We start from the raw sequence: 12,960 nt of genomic DNA, 5'->3' as shown, positions 1-12,960 counted from the left end.
AAAAAAAAAATACCATGACATAAATGAATCAGGCACACCTTAGCCTTCAAGATGAAATCATTGCTCTTAAGTATTTTGGAGAAGTTCCTGATGGTGGACTTGACCAATGCAATACATCTCTTGATCTCCTCACTGCTGGTACGAAGGGTCATGATTATTGATCCAAGTACGATGAAATCACACTATATTTTATTTATCCATTCACCTCTTGAAAGGAATCTTCTGACTATTGTGGATAATGTTGCAATTAACATTGATGAACAAATATTTGTTTGCATCTCCACTTTCAAGTTTCTTCAGTGTATACCTAATAATGGAATTGCTGGAACATAGGAAAAATTTGAGGAACAAAGCAACTAAATGTTTTCCATGGTAGAAGCACTATTTTAGAGTCCTACTAAAAATGGATAAGGTCTCCAGTTTTAATTTTAACATTCTTAATTGTTGCTGTTTTCTCTTTTCCAACTCTAGAATAAGAAAGACAGAAGAATTGATGCCTTTGAATTGTGATGTTGACTAAGAGTGAATATCCCGTGGACTGCTGAAAGAATAAATACATCTGTCTTGGATGAAGCACAACCAGGATGTTTCTTCCACAAGGATAGTGAAATTTTGTCTCATATGCTTTGGGCGTACTGCCAAGAGAGGCTAGTGGGGGTGGTGGTGAGAGAGACAGAGAAAGGTTAGTCCTCGATAAAAGACATTATGCTGGTAAAAATAGAGGGTCAGTAAAAGAAAGGATGACCCTCAATAAGGAAAATTGGCAGAGTGTCCGTAAGAGCGGGCTTGAGCATAGAGATTATAAGGATGGTACAGGACAGAGGTTCTGATATGTTCATAGGGTCACTATGAGTTGTAGTCAACTCAACGGCACCTAACAATCGTAGTCTTCTTCAGCTGAACTCAACTCGTTGCTGTTGAGTTGAAACTAATTCATAAATGACCCTCCATTAGGTTTTCAGGGCTGTAAATTGAGTAGAATGAGATTACCCATCTTTTTCCTGAACAGTAAGGAGCAGCCAAAGAGTTCAAACACCAAAGAAAGGTGGGGCCTTTGCCTTCACACTACAACTCTATGGACTAGGTCACTAGAGAGAGCTCCCTAATAGTCATCATAGTGGATAGAAAGTGGCATCTCCTTGTAGCTTTGATTTTAATTTCCCTAATAACTAATAAAGGAGCTGTGTTGTGCATGAAAGAAGCTCTGATGATGTAGTGTATTACATAATGGTCTGCTAACCAAAGGGTCAGAGGTTCTCGTCTACCAGCTGCTCCACTGGAGAAAGATGTGCAGTTATCTCCCATAAAGATTTGCAGCCTTGGGAATCCACGGGAGAGTTGCCAGTCAGAATCTACTTAATGGCAGTGGGGTTTGTGTGCACGCATCTAGAGTCTTTATGTTATCAACATCAGAACTATGAGCACAACAACAAAATATCACATTTTCTTCGCTTGCCTTTGGTTTAGTTTTAAATATTTCCCCTCAACCTTTATAAATGCCTGTTATCGACTTCTGCGGAACTCAGGAATCTTGAAACCATGGATCTTCAAGATATTCTTTGGTACATTCCATAGATGTTTTTTTTTTCCTAGAGACCTTGCAAGGTTAACAATTAAGTGTATTGGTGAAGCGCCTTCCAGTCATTTGGAAAGGATGGAATGAAAAGGAACCTTGGGGATAATTTTGATGTCTGCAAGATTTAGTACCAGTGTAATGGGATTATCGGTAACACCTTCATTGCAGAAAAAGTCACCTGGCGCTATAACTGGCAGCAACTGAGAACAAATCCTTTCCCTTCTCTTGAATGTCATTCATCAAGCTCAAAGCGATTTCTACCCTGCTGTGATTGATTCTTCTTCACTATTCCCAACTTTTGCATTCCAGTCACCCATTATTATCAATGCATCATGATTGAATGTTCGATCTATCTCCGACTGTAAAATCATCAGCAGAGAACTGCCAGAAGTCCAGGCTGGGTTTAGAGGGGGTCGTGGTACTAGGGATATTGTTGCTGATGTTAGATGGATCTTGGCTGAAAGCAGAGAATACCAGAAGAATGTCTATCTGTGTTTCATTGATTATGCAAAGGCATTTGACTGTGTGGATCATAACAAACTGTGGCTGACTCTGAGAAGAATGGGAATCCCAGAACATTTAACTGTGCTAATGCGAAACCTGTACTTGGATCAAGAGGCAGTAGTCAGAACAGAGCAGGGTAACACTGCATGGTTCAAAATTGGGAAGGGTGTACGCCAGGGATGCATCCTGTCTCCATACCTTTTCAACATGTATGCAGAGCAGATTATCCGAGAGGCTGGGCTCTATGAGGAGAATTGTGGCATCAGGATTGGTGGAAGATCTATTAACAATCTGCGTTATGCAAATGACACAACCCTGCTTGCTGAAACTGAGGAGGACCTCATGTACTTGCTGCGAAGGGTCAAGGACTGCAGCCTTCAGTATGGACTAAGGCTCAACATCAAGAAGACAAAGATTCTCACCACTGGACCAATTAGCAGCGTCAGGATGGATGATGAAGAGATTGAGAGTGTTCACAGCTTCAGTTTGCTCGGCTCCACAGTCAACACTCTTGGTACCAGCAGTCAGGAAATCAAAAAGCGTATCGCGATGGGAAAGTCTGCTGTTAGGGACCTCTCAAAGGTACTCAGGAGCAACAGTGTCTCTCTGGAGACTAAGGTGCGCCTGATACAGGCCATGGTATTTGCAATCGCTTGTTATGCATCAGAGAGTTGGACAATGACTAGGGAGGACAGAAGGAGAGTGGATGCTTTTGAGCTGTGGTGCTGGAGAAGGGTACTGAATGTACCATGGACTGCCAGGAAAACAAACAGATTCATCTTGGAGAGGATTAAACCAAGCTACTCCTTGGAGGCAAGGATTCTGGGGCTTCGTCTGACATACTTTGGACATGTTGCCAGGAGGGACGGGTCCTTGGAGAGGGACATCATGCTTGGGAGGGTGGAGGGATGGCGCAGGAGGGGAAGACCCTCTATGAGATGGATTGATTCAGTGACTGGGGTAATCGGGATGGGTGTGTCAGAGGCGGTGCGGTTGGCGGAGGATAGAGCAGGGTTTAGGGCTGTTGTGCATAGGGTCGCTATGAGTCGGAAACGACTCGACGGCACATAACAACAACAACAACAACAACTGTGATTAATTTTATAAACAACAACACAACAACAAAATCAGGCAAATGGTGGCAGAGTCTACATAGAACTATGCTTCGTGGTGTTCTGGGAAAAACCTTCCGACTTGTTGGCTATACTATTCAATATGGCTGTATAGCTCATTGTGCATTTGAATATGTTGGTGGTGTTGTCATGTGTTTTGGACCATCAGTGGAGCCTACAATTAAAAATTCACATATTGTCTTTGCAGAAAATCTTAGTCGACATTTTTATGGTATCCAAAGAAGTGACATTGTGATTGCAAAAAGTCCAAGTGATCCAAAATCAAATATTTGTAAAAGAGTAATTGGTTTGGAAGGAAACAAAATACTCAACAATAGTTCATCAGATTTCTTTAAAAGCGATAATTATGTTCCAATGGGTCATGTTTGGTTAGAAGGTGATAATCTACAGAATTCTACAGATTCCAGATACTATGGACCTATTCCATATGGATTAATAAGAGGACTTATCTTCCTTAAGGTATGGCCCTGGAGTGATTCTGGATTTCTGCAAGACAGTCCTAATGGCCACAGATTTTCTGATGATTAGCAAGCATTTATTCTTTTGATTTATTAACTTCTATTCAAGTGAATTATCATTTTCATTGTAACCATGTTTTTACCAATAAACTGTTACTCAATTAAAAAAATGCCTATTATCCCAACAAATGTATGCATTAAATGACACCCTATTGTTAAATGTACTATTTTTTAAACTTTATACACAACTCATTATAGAAGATTGCTGGGCAGACATTTTACTTTTTAGGTCATTTCCTTGTGAAGGATTCCTAGAAGTAGACTTTACAAATCAAAGTTATAGTAATTTTTGTGGGAGGAATTAGTGAAATATACAAACAAGTCCTCATTCAAATGATATTTTGGGGAATTAAAAAGGCATGAGTCTTCTTTCCAGAAAAAGACACAGCTGCATTCATAAAAAACACACAATTTCAAGAGTTTTTTTTACCCTCTGAATTCTATACACTGACTCATTATCTTGAATAAGAAATATTGTCCTAGCCACAGAATGTAAGATTTTTTTTAGAATATAAGATTTTTTATGCTACTATAAGTTTATATACCAACTCTTATACCTATCAATTACTTATAAAATGACAAAAAAAAAAAAAAGATCAACCACCAAAACCCCAACTCATTTACTCAGCTCCTCCTGTGTGATAGCACTGGCCTAGATTCTTGCAATGGAAGATTAAATGCTTTTGGCTTCAAGGAACATATTCGATTATAGAAGACAATGAGGTCAACAAATATATCTAATAAAATGTATGCTGCAAAAAAAATATAATTTAAGAGTTAAAACAGAGATGCAAACTAGGAACTGATGAACTTTTCTTTACCAAGTGATTACAAAGCAAAGCAAACATTTTTCAAGGATGTTACAGGCAGAGGAAACAGCATCAGTTAAAGGAAAAGGACATTGTATAGCCTGGTATACATAGAAAGCTATGTTGGGTTTTTTTGCACCATTGATTCAGAACCAACTCCTAAATGACCCTCCAGCAGGTTTTCTGAGGCTGTAAATCACACAGGAGAAAACTGTTCATCTTTCTGCTGAACAGCAGCTGGGGGATTTGAACTGTGTGCTTTCAGGCTGGCAGTGTAGTTCCTCGTTACTAGGCCACCAGAGCTCCCACAGACAGTTCTACATGAGTTTAATATGACAGGATTCAAATGTCAGTGGGCAGAAGGAAGAGATGAAATTTCTTTTTCTATAAGGGTAAAAATGGGAAATGGAATAGTGTGTTGTGTGCATATTCAGGAAAACAGTAAGAGAAAGAGAGAGAGAGAGAGAGAGAGAGACAGAGAGAGAGAGAGAGAGAGAGAGAGAGAGAGATGAGACCTTCTTTTTTCAGGATGAGATTAAAAGCCCTTTTTGACATATGCTTTAGCAATTGGCCTGACAACACAAAGAAATCCACAAAGGAGAATTTCCTCCCAAGTACTTCCTTTATTACCCAAATCTACTCTTATTACATACAAAGGAAACATTTGCCTATTTTTTCCAAAACTGTCCGAATTGCAGTGTTGAACACACAAAAAGGGTTAAAAACCTACTTAGGTTTAATACAAACAAGCAATACATTTTCTTTTTTCAAATTTATTTTATTATTTTTTGTGTGTGTACCATCAAATCAGATCTGACTGGTACAGGAGGAGATTGCCCCTCCTTCTCCAGCAGAGCATCTGGTGAATTTGAACCACATACTTCTGGGATAAACAAGCAATACATTTTCATTTAACATTGTCTGATGGCTTTCACTTTGTAAGGAGAATTATTAGAAAGCCTGTACAATAATTAGTACAATTATTTCTTAATAAGATTTCCCACTCACCGAGAAGAACTAACTTACAGGGAAAATTATGATTTTTATCCCTTACTTAGAATGTTGCTTTCAGAAACCTGCCAGTTAACATTCCTAACACTATCAATCCGGAAAAACAGATTTTGTTGTTTTCAATTTAGCTGACCTTTTTAAATGCAAGTATAATTATCATTTTAAAGTTAGTGATACAATATAGATTTAATTACAGTGGAGTATGTGGAATGAACATATGCACTTTACTCCTGTAGAAGACAAATGAATACAACCAATTTAGATAATGTAATTGAATAAATCAACACTCTTGGCACCAGCAGTCAGGAAATAAGAAAACGTATTGCAATGGGAAAGTCTGCTGTTAGGAACCTCTCTAAAGTACTCAAGAGCAACGGTGTCTCTCTGGAGACTAAGGTCTGCCTGATACAGGCCATGGTTTTTGCAATCACTTGTTATGCATCAGAGAGTTGGACAATGACTAGGGAGGATAGAAGGAGAATTGACACCTTTGAGCTGTGTTGCTGGAGAAGAGTATTGAATGTACCATGGACTGCCAAGAAAACAAACAGATTCATCGTAGAGAGGGTTAAACCAGGCTACTCCTTGGAGGCAAGGATTCTGGGGCTTCGTCTGCCATACTTTGGACATGTTGTAAGGAGGGACAAGTCCTTGGAGAGGGACATCATGCTTGGTAGGGTAGAGGGACAGCGTAGGAGGGGAAGACCCTCTATGAGGTGGATTGATTCAGTGACTGGGGTAATCGGGATGGGTGTGTCAGAGGCAATGCGATTGGCACAGGATAGAGCAGGGTTTAGGGCTGTTGTACATAGGGTTGCTATGAGTTGCAAACGACTCGACGGCACATAACAACAACAACAACAATTGAATAAATGTCTTTACTTGATAACTTTAGCTAAAACTATGAATACTATTAATGTTTTTGACAATATTTCCTCTGTGTGGCAAGTTTGAATATACAACTACTTTCTCTTGAAATCTTGTTTAGCTTTAGGTTTCGGCCATGCTTACCTTGTTCTCTTAAAATAACACCCAATTCATATACATCACAGAACGTTTATAAATATATAAATTTTTACTATAAAATAATAAAACCTATTTTTTGTATGACTAAGAAACAAAGGAAAGACAGAATTTAAGAGTTTACATGTTAACCAACTCAAATTGAATAAACCGATTTAAGTTTATTAAGATCCCATCACAAATAAATGGCCTGACTTATTTTCACTTTAAAAAAAATTTCCTTGGGTCTCTAGACAACATCCCATTAAGCATCATTTCAAACTCAAAATTCATTGCCATCAATTCCGAATACACTCATAGCTGATAATCTAGTGAGTTTTCTGAAGCTGAAAATTGCATGTGAGGTGATGCCCCATCTTCCTCCCGTGAGCTGCTGGGGGGTTTGAACCGCCAGCAGGCCACCACCTTTGGGTTTATAGTGGATCTCCTGCTTTGCTGGAGCCTCCTAAACCTCATTTAGCTTTGTTAAAAGTAAGATGTTTGAGGTTACCTTAAAAGAACAAAAAGATGTACTCTTCCTAGGAATTACTTAATAACACATTGTTTCTTCCAGATTTTCACTTGGGAAAAAAAATCATATGTGTGATAAAGTCTAATCTTAGTAAGTTTTCTATAAAATTGTCACTGATATACTACTGATCTCATTTGTTCTTCTCAGAACTTTTTTAAAAATTTATTTTATTATTTTTGCGTGAGTGTGCCGTCAAATCAGATCTGACTGGTACAGGAGGAGATTGTCCCTCCTTCCCCGGCAGAGCATCTGGTGGATTCGAACCGTGCGCCTCTGGGATTGTAGTTGCAGCTCCTTACCACTAGGCCACCAGAGCGCCCCAGAACTTTTTTTTTAAGAAAGAGAATCTTCTTCTTTTGCTAGTTTCAAGGGGAAGACTTTCTTTAAATTAACTTCTTAAAGAAAAATATACTCAATAAGTAAAGGATTCAACGGTTTTCAGGAATTAGGTTGAAAATAAATGACCCTTATAAGATATTAAAAGACTTCTAAAAACCCTGACCACATAAAAAAATTAAAACAACAAATATACAATAGATACAAATTATATACATTTATTTTTAATAATTTTAAATAACACTCTTGTATAAATTCTTTCATATATTCAAATCATACACAAATTTAGAAATGCATCATGAAGCCTACTACAGCATATGCATGAGAAACGTTTTTAAAGTTCGTGTTAGGATTTTAGTGACATAAATACAAGTTTAATGTTTCAGAAACATTCTCGAAATGCTTTGGCTGAAATTGAACATATTACAGAGTGCTTATGCCTAGCATTAAAACTTGATTTTCATTCATTTCTTTTGGACTGACTTGGAACTGAAGCTTTGGGCTCATTAGCCTAGCTGCTGGTCGCAGTTGTGTATACATAAGTAACATGTAAGAAGGTCTTCTGATTGCTTTGAAAAACATCATTTTAATGATATACAACCTTTAGTCCATTTGATATTGGGTTTGTTTGGGGTTTTTTTTTGTTTGTTTTTTCAGATGAGTCACTATTGCTATTCTATTGCTCTTCCCCCTGTGGCATAGACACAGACACAAGGTTAAAGAGAAATTGGCATTAATTCCATTACTCCCTGCACACACTGAATTAATTTCAGCTCCATTGTTCCTTACTACAAAGAGCATAACAAACTAAAGGTCCTTTGTGGCTGAGACCAGAAATGCTTCCTTTGCTCTATTTACTATGGATTGCTTTAATTTCTGCCCCTCTCCCCTTCTGAGCTTTTAGCCAGAAAGCTTTCCTGGAGATGATAAATTCAACTCCTACCTAAATACTTACCTAAACACAAGAAGCACAGGATGTTCAATATAAGTGGTGTTACATTCACCATGTGTGCTGTCTGTATAGGGCCCACATGGATGACCTAATAACCTAGTTCCAGATGAAGTTGTCAAGAGGAAGTACTGGTGCTTTTAACTCTCTGCCTCTAAACCACCACAAAAAGGGCTAAATATCGTCAAGGCACTCAGTTCACCAAACAGAACCAACTGGGGTCACTGAGTGTTGTCTAATGGTCAATTTTCCTGGGAACATTTAAGCTAGAGTTGAAGGTAGAAATTAAATTTGCTGCTTTTACAAATTCTCTCCAAAATGCCTCTTTCCTCCAATTCCATAACTGTTCTGTGTTCCTCTCTTAAAATCCAAGCAGTCCTAGGAAGATTAACACAAGCCCAAGGACTTCAGTATATATGAAATATAGCTTTTATTATCATTTTTTCCTATACCTGGAGGAATCCCATTAATAAGAGAGCTCTAGTTGCTAGAGGGTAGAGGAAGAGAGAGGAAAGTCAAAGAGGACAAAGACATACTTAACACTATCTACGACACTAATGATCAGAAATGTATATAGGCTTTGTAAAATGAATTAAAAACAAAAGTTTGCCTTAATATAAGTCAGTATTTGCCAACTCTCAATAAGATTAACCTTATTTAAAAATAAACATGATTCTAAACCTTGGAAAAATTATTTCTGTATCAGCCTTTCTGAAGGACTTACGGGGTCCTGCTGCTGAATGTCATTGCTCACAAGAATCATACTGTGAGTGGGATGGGTTTTGTGCAGTGTATACCATACTATATTCTCAGTCTTTACTATTCAGAATTTATATTTGAAAACAAAGTTACTTCCATATGCTAAAATGTAGAGATACTAAAGCATATTTTTAAAAGGGTGAGATCTTATTTTTTCCATTGAGAGAAATTAAGAACATGACCCACCCAAGAGATGTTAATAGTATTTAGACATATTTTTCTGGTTAGATTTTTGTAGTATCTTTTTCAAGGAATGGCTACATAGATAAAATCTTGACTCTTGATTTGGCGCTAGTATCAACATTTCTTCATTCTTGTCTGGGTTAACTTCTGTTTGACAAACATTTCTTTTTCACAGTCTCCAGCCTCTAACCCAGAATCAAACATCTATTGCATTGTGTAAATTTGCTGCCCAGGAGTTCTCTAAAGTGGTAAAGATTAAGACTGCTACTTTAAAGACTAAGGTGCACCTGGCTCAAGCAATGATATTTTCAGTTAGTTCACATGCATATGAAAGTTGAACTATATACATAAGGAAGATTGAAAAAGTGATGTGTTTGAATGATGGAAATGGCAAAGAATATTGAATATCCTATTCCTGTCAAAAAAATAAACAAATCTGTTTTGGAAGAAGTACTAGAGTGTTCCTTGTTGTTGTTTATTGTTGTTAAGTCGAGCATGACTCATAGTGATTTTATGAACAAAAGACCTGAAGCTTTTCTATAACTATTGTCATTTCTCAAAGTTCATAGAATTTCCAGAGTCATATTGTTTAGAAAGTGGAGGGTGTTTCTTAGAAGCAAGGATAATAAGACCTTGTCTAACATATTTTGGGCATGTTGTCAGGAAGAGGGCAGTCCCTAGAAAAGGACATCATCCTAGGCAAAGTAGAGGATCAGTGAAAGAGAGGAAAACCCCCAACAAGACAGAACAACACAATGACAGCAACAATGGGCATAAGCACAACAGATATAGTGACTAATGCAGGAGCTATTTCATTCTGTTGGTCACTCTGAGACAGGACATGTACACAAAAACATCTGTAAGAAATCTGCTCATGCAAAGGTTAAGCACTTGGCTGCAGACTAAAGGTTGGCAGCTCAAACCTCCCCAGAGAGAGAAAGACCTGATGATCTGCTCCTGTAAAGATTCTGGCCTAGAAAATCCTATGTGGTAATTCTGCTCTATTACATGAGGTTGCTCTGAGTAGGAACTGGCTGTACTGAAGAGCAACAATAGGACATCTGGGAGTGAGGCCCATCTGTGTAATTGTGCAGTGCCCAGTCTGTACAAACATATGTAGCAGTCATTGAGAAGAGCAGACTTTTCCATCTTGTTAGGAAAGATAAGCTCCTTTCAGTGAAATATAAACTGGCAGGATATTTTTATCTAGAATATTAGTCCAGATAGCAAGCATCCTATCCTTTAAGCTGCACAGCCCTGGGCTGTACCTTGTACTTAAAAACTATAGGAGCAGTCACAGGTGTTACTCTTCCTTATCAGCCTTTTCATCCCATGAAAGGGAAACTTCTGCATTAGAGAAAAAGTATGTATTTTAGAGCTGTTGTTGTATATGCCATCGAGTTAAGTATGACTCATAATGACCCTATGAACAATAGAACTGAATCGTGTCCTATCCTGTGCCATCCTCATCATCTCTGACACAGTTGCGCCCATTGCTGCATTAATTGTGTCAATCCATTTCATTGAGGATCTTCCTCACCTTTCCAAGCATAATAACCCTTTCCAAGATATAGTCTCTCTTAGAAACATGCCTGAAGTATGTGAGATAAAGCTTCACTGTTGTAAACTTATTAATAGCATGTACTGTGTAAATCTGAGTAAGATACTTAACTCCACTGAGCATCAGTCTCCTTATATATAAAATGAGAATAGTCACTTCCTCAGGGGACTATGGTGAGGAACAAATTACATACTTAAAATACTAGAAAAAGACTTTTCATATTGGAAAGGGTTATAGAAATGTTAAATAATTTTAAGGTAATATAACAGAGAAATATGCATTCTTGTGAGCAATGATCAAATATGTGCAGTACCACGGGTGATGAGGAAGTAGTTCTAATTCCTGCTTGCACCTCTTCCAGAAGATCATCTCTAAACCCTGAGAACAATTTAGGTAGGAATCACTTATGGAAGGATAGGGTTTAATCTAATAAGAAATCTTCACTTTTGTATAACCACTGCACAGTTCGATTCTCTTCCTAAGCATATCTGTCTTTGACCTCTGCCTACCTCTTCTGGCTCACTTAATCCACAGTCGGTCAATATAGTAATAGATGAGAATAACAGTACACAGGCTCTGGGGGTGGGGAAATGGCATCTAAAATAAAAAACTAGCTACATACTCAACTGCAGAGCTACCCTCTAATAAGACAAGATGAGAGAACTGGAGCACCTCTGAGAGACAGTGCACACCTCGCAGCAAAGGAGTAACAGGCTGTGTTGAACTAGAGGAAGGCTTAGTTAGTGGGAGTGCAGGCGGAAGTGGGGGCAACGAACAAGAATACAAATATTTCACAGTAATGAAAACTAGAACTCATAGGACAGGGTTTTTTTTTCCCTTTTGGAACAAAAACAGTTCTAATTCCTTTGGAAGACATTTTTGTCTTTAGGAAAAAAAAATTAAAAATGAAGACATGTTTCTATTTATGTGTGTGAAGGAAAAACCATATACAGAGTGGCTAGTGTCTAAATGGGTGAGTAGTTTTTGGACTATGGCCAGCTTAAAAATGTTGACTTAAAAAGATATTCTTTGAGTCTTTGTAAATGAAAGGGCATATAACTCTATTTTTTAATTGGAAAAGGAAAAGAAAGATTAGAAACATTCAACCTCTTACAAATTTCAACAATGTCCAAAGAGGAACTAAAATGACTGATGGTCACCAGAGTCCCAGCTCTAGCAATATTGCCATCTATTTTACAATATTTTAACCAATTAGACCCTAGTATTTTCTTTTTTACAATGCCATTAACTGCTGTACAAATAAATTCTAGATAAAATATGACATGATTTTTTTTACAAATAGATACAAATGTTAACCAAATATGCTACATTAACTATGTACACCTTATTTCTCTAGAGACAGGAATACTCCTTGTTTTTAGTCGACTGATCATTTACACTGAGACCCTGAGGAGGACCACCAGCTTCCTGCTCCTGAGTGCTGCCTTCATTCTCTGTACCAGTAGAAGCTTATCCTGTGCTTTAATCCCACCACTGGGCAAGAATCCTGGAAGGAATAACCAAGCCCTTCGAAAGATCTTCTTGGGACTTTTCTGTCCCTATTCTAGAAACAATCAAGATTGCTTTTCATGATACAGTCTGGAAATAAGCTTTTTCTAAATTACACCTTTTAATACAGAAAAATGGATACCATCCCCAACCTTCTTTTTTTTTTTTAAAAAAAATGTGTTTCAGGAATGGAGCCAAAGTCTAAGGTCTTCCAGCAGTCTTTTCCCTCTGCCCAGCCATCATCCTGCTTTAGGCGGTTAGGTGAACACTTTCCCCCAAGAGGCTATTTGGAGGTCAAAGTGAATCTGGGCTGCACACTGTGTTCTGCTTACTATATACCCTTGTGGTTTCATACAAAAATATATTTTTACTTCAAGTCCTTAACCACAGTGAATGCTTCAGATCTTCACGGGAAAACTAGGAAAGATAGCTAAGTGTATTACAAATTTGCACCTGAAAATTCCAGACGCGCCATTTGCCTCTGCTTCCTCAGCAAACTCTGTCCAGGCTTTGTACTGCCTAACGGCTGACACTCTCAGCGTGCACTGTGGTTAACGATCCAGGAACAGTTCTAACTC

At 38.0% G+C, this 12,960-nt stretch overlaps 1 pseudogene; it reads left to right on the top strand.

The window, feature by feature from the left end:
* The first annotated feature begins 3,240 nt into the window (after positions 1-3,240).
* LOC102861890 lies at positions 3,241-3,741 on the top strand (annotated as a pseudogene).
* Positions 3,742-12,960: the final 9,219 nt, after the last annotated feature.

This window comes from Elephantulus edwardii, unplaced genomic scaffold (assembly GCF_000299155.1).
Source record: "Elephantulus edwardii isolate Elephantulus edwardi_28Jun2011 unplaced genomic scaffold, EleEdw1.0 scaffold00092, whole genome shotgun sequence".
NCBI lineage: Eukaryota > Metazoa > Chordata > Mammalia > Macroscelidea > Macroscelididae > Elephantulus > Elephantulus edwardii.
This window is presented reverse-complemented; position numbering and strand designations above follow the sequence as displayed.